The 15,477-nt window shown below is 36.9% G+C and overlaps 1 protein-coding gene across 3 annotated transcripts in view; it reads left to right on the top strand.

The window, feature by feature from the left end:
- The first annotated feature begins 2,204 nt into the window (after window positions 1–2,204).
- CDH6 (cadherin 6) overlaps window positions 2,205–15,477 on the top strand; it is a 127,618-nt gene continuing 114,345 nt past the window's right edge. The window contains exon 1 of one of the 3 annotated variants that reach the window (XM_058716384.1): window positions 2,205–2,399. The gene's annotated coding sequence lies outside the window, so the exon portion shown is untranslated. Of the gene's footprint in view, window positions 2,400–2,510; window positions 2,663–15,477 lie in introns of those variants that run through there. The other 2 variants (XM_058716452.1, XM_058716390.1) reach the window with 2 other exon arrangements.

A 15,477-nucleotide genomic window follows, 5' to 3' on the forward strand; every position in this document is an offset into this window, starting at 1 on the left:
TCTGCCTCTCCCTCTGCCCCTCTCCCCTACTCGTGTGCTCGTGCTCACTTGCACGCTCTCTCTCTCTGTCTAAAATAAAAACTAAACACATATATATCATTATTAATTGGAAATTAATAATAATTGTGGTAAATGTTACTAGAGATATTCACACAACCTCTTTTTAGTATAGAAAGTGCCATCCTTTCTGTAATTCAAAGCTGCCACTTGAACTGTTCAGAAACAAATTGTTTATCCATTCTTAATAAAAAGTAGTTGTTTTAACCACTTTTGATATGTGGCTTAATGGGGTTTAAAGAATAGCATGTTACAAACAATTAGAGATTTCCTTTGTGAGATATTAACTTGTTCAGTGGGTGAACATCAACTTCACTATTATTCCAACTTTTAGCATTAAAATCAGTTAATTTGCATATATTTCTATAAAAGGTAGTCTTAAAGTTAACTTATTTTTATCAGCATACTTACAATTACATATATATTGCATATACGTATAGTATGTAGATTTTATATGTATACGTATACAGCTGCACAGTTTTTCTAGGAATATTTCTGCTTCTTCTGCTTACCAGTTTTATTACCTTAGACATGTTACTTAACCTATGCAATCTCTTCATCCATCTATTTCCTCCGTCCTAATGAGGGAAAATCATACCACTTGTTGAAGGAAGAATTAAATAGTCTATGAAAGTATTTTGTAATCAATGAAGGACTATACAAACATAAAGGGGTAGTATTTCCAATTAAATGTGTAAGAAATTCATAATCTGAGCAATGAACTACAAATCAGAAGCAGCTTTCTTCTTGCCTATCCTTTCTCCACAAGAGTTTAAATAGCTGCATGAAGAGAAAATGTTCAGTCTTTCTTTGTAAATTGGTGGCAATTCTATGGCTAGGGGAAGATCTTTTCAAGAAGTAAATTCAGAGTCTTTCCATCTTGCATGTGTGGAACATCTGTGCTAAAACCATTCCGTGTACACTTCTTTGAAGCACTGACTGCCTAGAGGTACTACTTTGATTTCGGCTCTATTTAAATGCCTGAACTTCTATTGGTGAAACAAAAGATTTTCTAGTTAAGAGCTCAGCTGGGAAGGAGACCAGCCTCCAACCAGTTTAATCACTCAGAGGCCAAAGTAGCCTGCATTTTGTTTTTAGAGCACCGTGCAATGGAAATCTCTCTGTGAACTTGCAGCTTACACAAACAGCTGGTTTGGGATGCTGCTGACCCTGGGTGCAATCACTGTGGTAATTAGATTTAATTTTCCTAACCCAACAGTGTCTGGCTCCATCATGTCTACATCTCCTATGTAGAAAACCATAACTCTCATTTAATAATACTTTGGCATGCTTAAGATCTGTACAGTTAATATTAAAAATTACTTTTTTGCAACTGTAAATATAGCCATTCCAACTGCAAAGGGTAAAAAAGAGTTTAATTTAGAGGTTATCCCACTTCAGGAACTTTCCTGAAAGATCTTAAACCGTTAAGCAGACCTTGAATATCATTACACACTCTTCTTCTGCAAGTCTTTTGTACCCTTGTATTAACTCATTTAGAAAGATGGAATCAGCCATAAGTCATCAGCAAGCCTGAAGGGTTGGGTTTCGAGTGTTTCTGCAAGCCCAGGGATGCACACCTTCGTGCTACATCTTGGGGTTACTCACTCCGACAAAGTACCAGAGATCACAGGACTATGTAAAAAACCTGTCTTCCTGGAAGGAGAGAAGGAAAGACACGTCTGAATCTGTGTCTGCTTCCGTCTGGAGAACGCCTGTTTACGTTGTGTAGAAAAGCCATCGGTATTGTTATCTCAGGAGACCCGGTTTGTTTTATATGTGTGCATGTTATGCATGCTATAACACGAAGCTGGCCAACTGATAGCGATGAGGTACTGTGTCCCTGGGAATTATAATTGCTCGGTCGGTAAAAAAAGAAAAAAAGAACATCCGACCGTAGCTGATAATAGCACAAGGTGCATTTTGGCAGTATAAAGGAGGAAACAGACAGAGTCACACAAGTTCTGAGTATGTTTTAACCCCCAAAAATAAGAAAGGAAAGGAAAGGAAAGCCTGGGGCTGAGGGAGTGTTACCGGGAGCGAATTGCTCAGGACTTCAAACACAGGGAGTCATTCTGTCAAGGGGAGGGGGCGGGCGGGGGCAGGCACTGGGCCTCTCTAACAAAGTCCTCCTCTCTTTGCTCCCTCCCACTTCATTCACTTGCAAATCAGTGTGTGCCCACAAGAGCCAGCTCTCGGGAGCCCGTAACCTTCCCATCCCAAGAGCTGCAGTTTCAGCCGCGGCAGCAAGAAAGGCAGAGCCCGCGACTGCAGAAGCAGCGGAGGCAGGAGCAGACTGGGCGGGTCGCAGGGTCTCCCCGGGCGCAGGAAGGCAAGCAGAGGTGGGTTCGGTCTCTGTTGGCGGTGGTGGTGGTGGTGCAAGCCTTTTCTTTTTTTTTTAATTCTGTAGCGTTGATGGAAGCCAATCAGAGAGAGAGTCCTCTCTGCCCGATGGGTGCCGCACGCCGGAGTTGGGAGGGATGCTCAGCCTGCGAGCCCGGGTCGGGGCAGGCGCGCGGGTCCGGCTGCGCGGGCGGCGCTGCTGCCGCTGCCCAGGACAGGCGCGGGTTTCCGGGGAGTCTGGGCGCCGCTCCTCCGCCTTCTGGTAAGACCGATCCACCCTGGGGCTGGGTGGGAGCGTAAGTAACGGGCCGCCGGGAAGAACTCGCTGCCTTCCTCTCCGCGGGCAGAGGCTGCCAGGAGAGCTCCGGCATTTGCAAAGTTGGCTGGTCAATTACCAAGGGCGCTGGTGCGTGCAGGACCCGCAGAACCGTTGGGGGCTTGATTTATTTCCACCTGCCCACATCACAAGGGTCTGTGCGGGGACTGCTTTGGCTGAGTTACATTTCTTGCCTGGGGGGTAAAGCAGAAAATCAGGTAGCTTGAAAACTCCTGAATGCTCCCAATAAGGAAAACTTAAGCTAAATAGATGGTATGGCTCAGAGAAGGAGCCAAAGAAAACTGTTAGCTTGCACGTTCTGGGAAATGCCTGCCGGCTCACATAGGGAAAGAAATGCTTGGGTTGCAAGGAAAGTCCAACATTGGACTCCGAAAATGGAGCACACTGTCCAGGGAAAAGTCATGTGGACGACGCAGCTCGATGGTGCTCTTCCACGGCTGGCCAGGCACAAATCTGGGGGATAACGCCTCCCCCGGACTGGTTGGAGAGCAGACCAAGTATGCCGGGTTGTAGGTGTCCGATGCAGGAAAAGTGGAGCCCCCAATGCGTTAATCCCCGGAATTTAGTAAGAGCGAATGTTGCTGTGTTGTGCACTGCAGCAGTTGAGAGCCGGGTTTACTTCTGTAGTTAAATATTCTTCTGCCAAGAGTTATCGGAGATCTCGAGATGGAGGCTGCTGGAGAGGTCAGCGTGGTGCTGAGAAGTGTTTTCACTGCTGCAATAAAATCCATATTTTATGGGGAGTTATATGCAGGTCCTTGTTAGTCCAAAGGGCTGTTCACCTGAGTTAACTACTGAGAAAATTCAAGTACCAAGAAGTTTAATCATCTGGAATAGCCCCACATTTCCCTCTCCCTCCTTCATTTTTTTGGTAAAGCTATATTAATTATAATATTTACACTATAGAAGTATGTCAGCCCCTGTCTCCGCCAATCTTCACTTTCACTTACTGAAGCACATAATGTGGGAAAGAAGAGATTTTTTCCTTCAAACATAGCTGGAGTGGCTGGTATGTAGATGTATGGCTGCTCTAGAGGGGTGCACATGCAAAATATGGGCTTTCTGATTGTTTATTATCCAGGGGATAATAAACTCTTCTCTGTATCGTTAAAGGAACACAGAGATATACCTAGAAAATGTACAACTCTTCTAAGAATGAACAACAAATATGCTTATACAAACAGTAGCCAAGGATTGCTTTTCTTTTCTTTTTTTTTTCTTTTCTTGCTGATACCTTTACCTGAAAAGAAAGCCTTTACGACTCTACTTTAGGAGAAAAAAAAAAAAAATTTCTTCCAGTTTAGCTTGAGCATCATCCTTTGTGTAATAGCACTTGCATGGCTCTGTGTTTGCTATTTTAGAGATCCGGAAAACAAGTTGTGTGAAGAAAGGGGGGTATGATCAAGCAGATGTCTTCATCATGTCAAAAGGAAGAGGGCAAAGTTTATACCAGAGGCCAGATTTTCAATGCAGAACTCAGAAACTTAAAAGAAATCCAATATGTACTTGAAAATACAATTGCATAGGACTGTATCTCACCCCCTTTTGTTTTTGGTCTGTTCTAATTAAAAAGGTATTGGGAGGAAATACAAGGCAGATCTTTTTCTACCTACTTTGATGGTTCATGGCATACTTCTGAAGCAGAGGAAGTAACAAATTTCTTCAGGAAAACATGAGAGGCAGCAGCACAGTTCTGAAGGAAAATGGCAATGGTTTAGTTCTACTGTACTTGTCTAAAATTATCTTTTACTGCCATTATAAGTGACAGACTGGATCCTCTATAGGGACTTTTAGTCCCTTTACTATCTGGCTTTTACATCAATTTATTGCAATTATATTTCTTAATGCTAACTTTGCAAAGATAATGTATAGAAACAAAGTCATTTTCTACCAAGTAGCCTACTCTCAGAAAATGTGTACCTTACCTCCTTCACCCACCACTTCCATCAGCTCTGCAAGTAAAAACTCACTTTAAGGCACTCTTCATTTTTTAAGAAAAAAGTGTCTCTCACAATATTTTGTGAGAAACTTGAAACAGTGAAACAGTGAAACTTGAAACAGTGAAAATTTCTAGAAAGCACAACTACAATTCCAGGACATCAAAAGACACTTCATTCTGGCAAATGTGTCAATAAGTTGGAACAACAAATTCTTGAATATCTAATATATATGGTATATACACACATATGTATAATATACATAGGGATTTTTAAAAATGATAAAATATGACAAATATTTTTAATAAAAACCACATATCCTCCTTAGGAAGTGAAATGTGTGGTTCCCCCCTTCTGGCCCTTACTTGCTTTGCAGTCATAATGCCAACTTACCAAGGCTGCATCCTTTGAACTATCGAAACTTTTTTTAGTTGGAAGGGACCTCTAGTGGGTCACTCCATGCATTTCTCCCTGTAGTTCAGTTGCATCTGGATTTTGTTATCTAAGGTAATAAGTGCATAACAGCTTTTTCTCCATAGTTGAGTTAATGTCCTCCAAGTACCACCTTGACATTTATGCCAGGTCAAAATCATTATTATTGCTATCATGTGTGTGGTTCCTCTAATTTAAGGAACTCAGGAGTATTTGCACAGTGAGCTGGGCATGCAGACTTTCAGTAACTTTTCTATGGTTCCAAATAAAAGCATTAGCCAATTAATAAAGAATTCACTACCATCAATATAAGATTTTCCTTATTTCTGACCTTGCCAAGACTGTACTTCCTTCATTCAAATTTACCCAATAATAACGGCATTATAGTTATGACTCAAAACTTCCATGAAAAGCACCCCCACCACTAAAGAAATATTTGCTGAAAAAAATTTAATTAACCTTTTAGAGATCCATAAACATTCACAAGTATATTAAACTAAAGGCTTATAATATAAAGTCCCTACTCAAATAAGCATATATTAAATGTCCAAATGCTGTCTGGATGCATACATCACCCTAATTTTGTGAGGTGTTTTTATTTTTCTCTTTGATGTATCACAACACATTTTAGGTAACCTGCTCCTTAAAAAAGTCTGCCTGGGACTTAAAGTAAGTTCTCTAGGGGTGAATCAGCTTCTTCTGCTGACAGTCTGCAGGTTGCAACTTCCAATTTAAAAATCTGTTCTAAAGTTTGAAATGTGTTCCAAATGAGATAACATCCGGCAGAAGCCAGTTGCCTTGTGCTGCTTGCTTAGTCACGGCAAACCATTCTTTGGGGTTGATCAGAATTAGGGTCTCGCTTATAAAAATAACGAACAGTGACTCAGTCTGAATTGCATTTTTTAATAGTGTTTCAGCTAGCTAGTGTCTACTGAGCTCACCTTATTTGCTTCACAAAAAGGTGAAAATGTAGATAATCAAACATTCTCTGGTACAAATTTTTTTTTCTGAATAATGATTCTAAATACAAAGACTCAAGAACATCATGCTAATAGGGAAATTGCTAAAAGAAAAAAAGTAAAACTCTCACACAGAGAGAGAGAGAGCACACCCAGTTGTGACACTGTTCCGATAATATTAGAGAAGAAATATAGAAATGTAGGGCTTGGGTTGGTTTTTTTTTTCCTCCTCAGTCTTTTATTTCTCTTTTTGTTCTCCATTGGGATTTTTATTTTACTTTGAAGACAGATGAGGTTGGGGCACTTCCCTAGATCTAATATTTTTGTTTAAGCTTTCCTCTTATGAAGATTAACTGGCCTACATTTTAAAAGTGCTATTCCTAAGGAATGCTCCCTTTTTCAAAGCAGTCATATGAGAAACTGCAGGTTATCCCTAATTAGATGTAGAGCCAAGTGTATACAGTCTTTGTAACGCCATCACTTACAAAGTAGGAAGAGAAGAGGGGGAAATTCATACAAATAACTATTCAAAAAGGTGGTGCACCTTCATTTACTACAAAAGTAAAATGGACTAAAAGCTCTTTGAGCCAAAATGGCTGGGTCAGAGGGGACCAGATACAACCAGTATCTAGTTGTTTAAGACTGTACTACCCAGGAAATTTTTAACTCTTCCAACAAAGATAACTCACTGAAGAAAGAAGGCTCTGAGCACACACGCATAAATGTAAACTAGACACATATGCAGAGGGCGCTGTGTCCCTCATCCCCACAGATTAGAGGTTATTTTACCTTGTTTCATCTGTTTAATACCTTTATACTAACACTGTTAGGTGCTTATTTCCTGTATTAATCAGATCATCTTGCTGCGATTTACGAGAGGAAGAGTTTAATTAAAGCCAGAATGGTACTATTAAACTTGATGTGCAGTATAAATGGGCAGCATGGGTCCCAAGCTTCTCCTACCATATGCAGTGCTATCTTGTAGAAGAGAGTATCTTATGAATATGAGAAATATAAAGCTAGCCACCACCGGGAATAATTTGTCTTCATATTTCATCACTTGAAATCACTGTGCTTTTTCTTTCTATAATTTCCTAAATTGGTACATCTGCCCAAAAGATGTTTAGGAGACTCAATAAGTTATAGGAATGGAAAGCAACAAGAGAAAAATAAATTGAGGAGGTGTATAAGCAAAGGAAAAGAAATGAAGAGATGAATTTTTACATAAAAGGGAAACATAAGAATAGAAATAGAATCAAAATTGCTGTTTTTACACTGTGCATTTTCTACTTTATAAATATTGCTACTATTAAATACAATCTTATAAACACAACATCATTAACATGTTTATAAACACTACACTTCTCTACAATGGAATGTAAATTTGAAAATGATCCTTTAAAAAAATCACTATCTAAAGGAAATGATCCTGCATGGATCATAAAATAACCAAAGAAATACGTTTTTTAAAAAGTGGTCTAAAATCTCAGGAGAATCAAAGAAAGAGGTTTTCTTACTGCTTTGAAGAATAGTGACTCTTCTACATCTATTATCTTTATTGTTCTGCAAACTAAATAGATCTACTGTGTGATCTTCTAGCACATGCAAACCAAAATATATAATAGTGAGACACCTCAAATATAAGTCACCCATTTCAATTCTATATGTGGGAAAGCATGATGAAAGACTGAACTAGCAAGACAGTCTTCTCCACCCCTACGCATGCCTGTTAGTGTGTGTGTGTGTGTGTGTGTGTATACACACACACACACACACACATATACATGTATATATTTATATACATATATATGTATATATAACAGCCAAGATTAAAAAAAACACTAACCATTAGGCTCAGATTTTTTATACATTAAAAAATTAACGATAAAGTAAATGATAATAAAACTTTACTGAGCTTTTCTACATGTTACATGCTGTTCTAAGCATTTTACATGTATTCTGTATAGTAATGATAATACACCAAGTAAAAAGGAAAATGCTATACTTATATCTTTTTTATTTGGCCCTTTTTTGGTTTGAATTTCCAGGGAATTTCTGCTTGAGCTAAGCACTTAATGAATGTGCTGTTTACTAACACTTGTGCTATCTTAGAATTTCAAGTCTGACTCTCTGAGAAATACATAACAGCAGAGGGCATGGGAATGATTTGATTATTTTGACCAAAGCAATGCAGATTTTAAGGCTGGGAAAAATTCTTGCAGGTTACTCATTTTTGAAAAACTACTTGCAAGCATGCATTACAGCTTATAATTGTAGTAAAAAGTGTCGTGTGAGCCATTTGAGTGTAATGGTACTTTTTATAAGAGAATAAATGATCTCTTACCTTCAGAGATAGCCTCATGTTGGAGGAGTATTTGAGGAAGGAAGCTAAAAATGACAACTATTCATTTCCTTGACAGGGGCATCCCACCTGTGCAGCACTCTTTGAAAGCATGAGTCCTTTCTCAGTGCATTGGATATTCTCACACTGTACATAGTATTTAGGACTATGGGTAGAGTTGAGTGAGGTCATAGTATTTCCCCTCCTTATATGATGAGTAAAAATAATGTTTTTCTTCTTTGATGACCACAATTTTGTTATTTAATTACCATCATAGTTCAATATTTGTTCTGAATGATTTCTCTCCCCAGTAAAATTTCACACCAAAAAAAAAAAAAAAAAAAGTTGGGGGTGGGGAAGGAAGACATACTATTAGCTATATAGTAATATTATATATGGTTGATATTGATGAGCCATTTTCATTAAACCTTATTCTTTCTATTGCCAGTATTCAAAAAGTCATGTAGTTAATCCAGCTTTCATGGACAATGTGATAATTACAAGTAAAATCAGAGAATGTGAGACACTGGAGCTTAGAAATGACTTTACCCAATATCCATCATTTACATTTGAGATACTTGATGACCAGGGAGGTTAGTGAGTTTTCTCTATCTCTCCTTTCTGTAACTTCTAGCTGTTGGGCAGTGTTGCTTTTTATCATCTCCACTTAATTATGGCATTAAAAACTGAAGAGGAACTTTAAATCTATAAATTGTTACTTATAAATATGCTGTGAAGGAGCAGACATGGAAACTTACAGATAAAATGAGGATTTAGGCTTTAGAAATTTCATGTGTTTGTACCATTTTGTAAAGTTCCCAATGTAAAGAAGAATTAAAACTTTCCTTCGAACTTTTGACCACTATTTGGGGGACACATTATAAAATTTAGGTTTTTATTTTATTGTAATGGCCTGATAGTTGTTTTGAGTGAGCTTTATCTAAGTCAGTGATTCCCCAGGCTATCCAAAGTGTCCATCTTTGGAAAAAAAAATTATTGGTCAGTGATTGGATATAAAAAATTATGACAACCTATTGGGTTTTTCATAAATCTCAGTGACCTTCCCCCTTCTTTAGAGTTAACATGTCAATTCTTTCACAAAAGTGTATGGATAGATTATGTTGTTTTTTACCCTTATCAAAATTAAAATCTGGCAAGCAACCCAAAGTCAACCCTACCTCCTTAAAAAAAAAGAAACCGTTAATGTTCCATAAAATCCAAAAGTCTGAGGAGACTGGGTTAGATAATGAATAACATCATGTTGAAAAATGATTGACCTACTTCTCTTCCTTATTTGGATGAATAAAAAGTAAAGGGGAATTATAATGATATTTAAGAGTCAAATAGCCAAAAAGACAAACTAAACAAAAGTCATTCAATCAAAAGGTATCCTTGGATCCCTTAATTAAACCTTATAGAGATTAATACAAATGTTTGGAATACTAATACAGTCTTTGACTATATTAACAAGTCCTCCAAAGGCATGCTTTGCCAAGCTCTTGGCCAGAATGTGTCATCAACAATGAATTTGCCCACTTGATTACATAGTGGATTCTTCAGCAGAAAACAAAGTTTTAAATTTACATCTAACTTGATGACTTAATGAAAACCCAGCTCAACTGAACCATTCACATTATAAAAGAGGTATCTTTTTTTTCCATAAAAGTGAACTTTACATAATTGTGGACAAATACAAATTTTCTAAGATGCTGCATTGTATTTTAAGGTTTGCATTTTTATTTCGAAAAGCAATTGCCTTCTAGCTTATAGTGTAGATTTCAGTCATGAAAATGAGCTTATCATATTTTTAGCTGCAAAGCTTAAACCTCTTTTGCAGGATTAAAAAAAGAGAGTTTCATTAATCTACTATCATCCATTTTACAAAATGTTTGAAACTGCTCAATTTCACATTCAGCTAAAATATTCTAAGCTCTCCTTAGCAACAGGTTCTAGTTTAACACAGATCAAAATGGTGTGGTCAGACTAAGTAATCACCAATGTAAAATGATAAAATCCACCAAGACTGGAATATTACTACTGAATCCTAATTGGAACCAAGTCAAGCTACTATATCTCCCAACAATTATTCTCATATTAAACTACTTGTTTAAAAAGTATCTAGTTGAGATTTTTGTCAGTGTTTCATAAATTAATTCCATGTTGGAGGCCTTGTGATAAATATCAGTGCCACAATTTCACTCTCTTCCTGACTCCTATCTGTCTTTTTACCAAAAAGAAAATATTTGGGGCAAGTCCTAACTAAGACAGCAGAATCAAGGGGTCACTTACTGATTGGTATCATCAAGAGGAGTGGTCCCAAACCTCCAGATCCAGAAAGTACTAACTCTGCAATAAGTTCTGAATTCAGAGAAAGTATATTTACCTGCAGGTAAATTGCCTTTGAAATAAGTGCAGGCATGCCAAATACAGATCTCATATTTAAAAATTTTGTCTCATGATACTTCCTTTTATTCCTCAAGTTTGCTTTTAATTCTCAGATGCCACACTCCAAAATATCTTTCCAAATAGCACCATGGTTTGTTTTTCTTAAAAACGTTCCCATTGAATTTAAATGTGTGTATATTTTGTGTTCTAAAAAACACTGGAATCAAATTAAAGAAATGACCACAATAGAGGGAGGGACACTGCAAGATGTCTGGTGATCAGGTGAATAACCACTTTCTCACCAAACAGAATGCTAAATAAGACGGTAACTTTATTGAAAATATGAAGGCAAAAGCTACATAGAGCAAAATGCTCTAAAGTGACTGAGTTTAATGTAATGTAGTCAAAGATTTTTATACAGTGGACAGAGAGAGGAGAAATATTTGAAACCCTATGCTGGATTAATTGGGCTCTTAAGAACAAGAAGTTTGCTTTGCACCCTGAATGTTCTGAACATTTATAGAGCATATGTTTGCTTCCCAATTTGTCACTAAATTAAAATGGATTTTTAAAAGGCTTATTTTTTTTACTTTTTTATCTATATGACAATCTTTTCATCATGTCTGGTTAGAGAAACTAATCACAGAAAGCAAGAGCCAAACTTCGCCTTGCTTTGTAACTGAGAAATATACACTAATATCCATAATGTTATTAAGAAAGACTTTAAAGCAAGGAGAGCAATTTAGGCTGAGTGTTAAACTCAGCAATCCAAAGAAACAGCCATGAGGCTCCAACTGCTCAAAAGATGCCCTGCTTGTCAAATACTTTCCAATTTAGTTTTTACCTGAATGACAAGTACTCCTAAAAACAATGCCAAGACTTTTAGAAAACTCCTTACTTGATTCCCTGCACGGCAAAAGCACACCTGATCCACATATAAGATGGCTTATGGAATAAATAAATCCAGGTTGAGGAGAAAGGAGAAACAATTTTAAAATATCACTTCTCCATCTCCAGATCACAGTTTTAAGGTGAAAGCATCACTAGCAAATATAAGCACATAGTGAGGGCTCAATAAATGCTTACTAGGTAAAATTCTCATACAAGCTACAAGATTCTCTTCAATAAATATTTTCCCAATTTACTTCCTTTTCAAGTCCATTCACAGCAGTGAAAAAAATCTAACTTTTCTATCCCACGCTAATCATTTTTAATAATTCTGACTCCTTTAAAAGGAGCTGATTTCAAAGGAAACCCTATCCATGGTGTCCTGAGAGCTAGAGGGACTAAGCATGAAAATAGAGCTGCCCAGCTTCAAAATCGGGCCACCAGACCTCTTCTTCCTTCAGGCAGACTTTTTATTAAACTTGGTATGAAACAATGTTGCCTGGAGCCTGATTAACAATTTATGCCTTCCTAAGCAGATTAGCAAGAAGTCTGTCATTTTGATTTTTTAATTCTTAATTTATGTTTGGAAACAGGAAGTACCTCTGAGTTTACATTTTCAATGTATTTTCTTTTTAAGAATCCAAGCATAAACTAAACATTGTTTTGAGATTTTTTCTTTTACAGTTTTAATATCCATGTATATTACTATACATGTTCTATGATAAATAAAGCAATTGCTTTTTTGCTGAGTGACTTTTTTCACCTCCCATTCAAATAACCCTACATATTCTTTTAAAAATATCATGAAATACAAAAATAAGAAAGATGACTGGGAAAACTGAGTAGGATAACAATAAAAACTAACACTTAGAGAGCACTTACAATACTCAAGGCACTGTTCTAAATGTCTTATAGGAATGTAATGTTCATAACAATGCTCTGAAGTAAATTCTGTCAATGCTCCTGATTTTAAGACAAGACTAGAAAACAGAGCAGTTAAGCAATTTGCCCAACGTCACACAGCTAGTAGAGTTGACCCTTAAATAACACAAAAGTTAGGGGCACCATCCTCCATATAGCTGAAAATCTGTGTATAGCTTTCAAGTCCCCCAAAACTTAACTAATAGTCTACTGTTGACCTAATAACATAAACAGTCAATAACACATATTTTGTATGTTGTATGTATTATGTACTGTATTCTTGCAATAAAGTAAGCTAGAGAAAAGAAAATGTTATTAAGAAAATTATAAAGAAAATACAATTACAGTGCTGTACAGTATCAAAAAAATCCACATATAAGTGGACCCGCACAATTCAAACCCATGTTGTTCAACAGTCAACTGTACCTGTCAGAGATAAGTTTGATGGCCCATACTCTTGACTGCTGAACTCTTATGCCTTTTATGCTTAATATGTATGCACTCAAAAAGATAATGGACAGATATAGATTCAAATGTATGTATCTCAAATCCAAAAATAATGTCAAAAGTGTAAGTATATACAATATATACAGTATATGTAACGTACACATTTCTCAGGATTCAGAAATACTACTAGAAAGAAAATAAGAAAACACATCTTTCCTTTTCATCCCTCAATGAATGTATCAGTATATTTGCATAACAATTAATGATCAATTAACATTGGCCCAAAGCAGCAGATACCAGCCTCACGAAAGCCTTTTAGTTTTAGGCCTGGCTATTCATGTTGAGTCAATCTTGCAATCACTTAATGCTTGTCCCAAAGGGCCTAGCAAGAGTATTGGGAGGTTCAGATTCATCTTTCATTTATTTATTCCTTCTGTAATATTTACTGAAGGCCTCCCGTGTCCAGTGCAGGAAAGAGAGACAGTGGATGACCAGACAAACATGCACTAGCAATTTGGGGGAAATTGATTTCTTTCTTCATACTCTAAAGCACATAAATCTTATATGGACTAAAGATTCAGGAGTACAAAATAAAACTGTAACTTTACTAACCAACAATTAGGTAAATCTCTATTTACAATGTTGAGATAGTAATAGAACCCCTGAGCATGAAACCAGAACTTAAAAACAAAGTAAAGGAAGACAGCATCATTTGATGCATGGTCTATTAATGGTAGGCCAATAATACCAGCTTTGTAGATAATGAATAGGACATCCAGAGTTGACTATGTTTTGTCTTCTCTCCATAGTTGCATCTTACATGAATATAGAAATTATCCTTTAATTTCAGGTTACATTATGATTTGTAGAGTCTCTATTTATTTTTTAGGCTTGGCTTTTGACTTTCCACCCCAGCTGAGAAACAACCACACATCTAAAACCGTTCACTACCAAAAGCTTATTAGAGTTTTATTCTTGATAATACAACTCTGAATACATTCACAGTAGCAACCCTTACAATATTACCAAAGAGTTTGCTGTACAGCATAAAGCCTTATATATATTGACCAGTAGAAATACATTCAGCAAGAAGTCACTTTACCCCCAAGAAGACAGCTGAAATTAAGGTTTAGGTGAGGGGATTTCAAATCAATTGAAGCATTTAATGAACACTTTTGTACAAGGCATTGTGTTGGGTGCCATAGATAACACCATGGTTTGATGTCAGGTCAGTTCCAATATGTATTTAATATTAAATAGGACTGCTCGAAACTACCATTTTAGAAACGTATTTAATGAACAGATAGGTGTTCTGTCAGGATTGAGTCTTCAGTCATGGAACAGATTAGGACCTACCTTTGCTAAATGGCTGACACCCGAACTCAGTACTAATATTGAGCTGGTGTGCACCGGAAGAGCTATTCTGGTTGCTTACCTCTGGTATCCCCATCCATCTTCACCTGGCCAAACCAAATCTCACTGGATCTTTAGGGAAAAGTCTATTTCTCCAAGAAGCTTCCTCTGACCTTCATTCACCTGTCCTGCTTTTGGCTTAGATTTCTCACTACATGACTGTATAACAGGCCTTAATCTCAGTGCAACTGTAAACACATCTGTCCAAAAGTCTCTGCATGATAATCTAGGCCTCACCAATAAAATCACATGTAAGCACCTGGAAAACAAAGTCTCTGGGACTTATTTTACCACTAAGGCCTAGCACTGTTTTTGACATACAGCAAGAACACATTATTCCAGACTACCTTTATATGTTTTTACATTATTCATGTTGGATGTTTGTTTTCGTTACTTATAATCAGATTTCCTTTGTTCACAACACAAGAAAGTCAGTGCAAGCCTTCCAGACTGTCCAGGCCAAAGGGATACATCCAACAGAAGAGTGATATCCCTAGGACAACCTTGGTGACTTTGGCCAAATATCTGAAATAGAGTTACAAACCCTGTAACTGGCAGGTCTCCTAATACAATACTTGAGGGTTTTATTGTTATTATTATTATTATTTAGGATGTCTTCTTATCTAAAAGTTGACTTTTGCCTGGTTACTCTACACCAAGAAAGACTTAGAATTGTTTACAGTTTTTATTTATGTGTTCAGGCTGAAAACTGTGGCTGCATATTTTCTCTCTTTTGTGTAGACTAGTATGATAAACCTTGATTATCTTTTTGGTTTATAATCCACCCACAGTAGCACATCACACTGAATCTACAAAACAGTCTGTGGAACATTCTTGTGTAATTTTCAGTAAGGAAAATAATTTTTCCCTTAAACTCTCACCCTGGCAATGTTTCTTAAGGTTCTATAGGAAGTTTAATACCAGATTCTACATACCTTGTTATAACCTTGAACATAGCTGTACAAAATAGATTGAATTTAATTCAACTGATTATGTAGTCCTGTTTCATTCCTTAAG

This window comes from Neofelis nebulosa, chromosome 1 (assembly GCF_028018385.1).
Source record: "Neofelis nebulosa isolate mNeoNeb1 chromosome 1, mNeoNeb1.pri, whole genome shotgun sequence".
NCBI classification, from domain to species: Eukaryota; Metazoa; Chordata; class Mammalia; order Carnivora; family Felidae; genus Neofelis; species Neofelis nebulosa.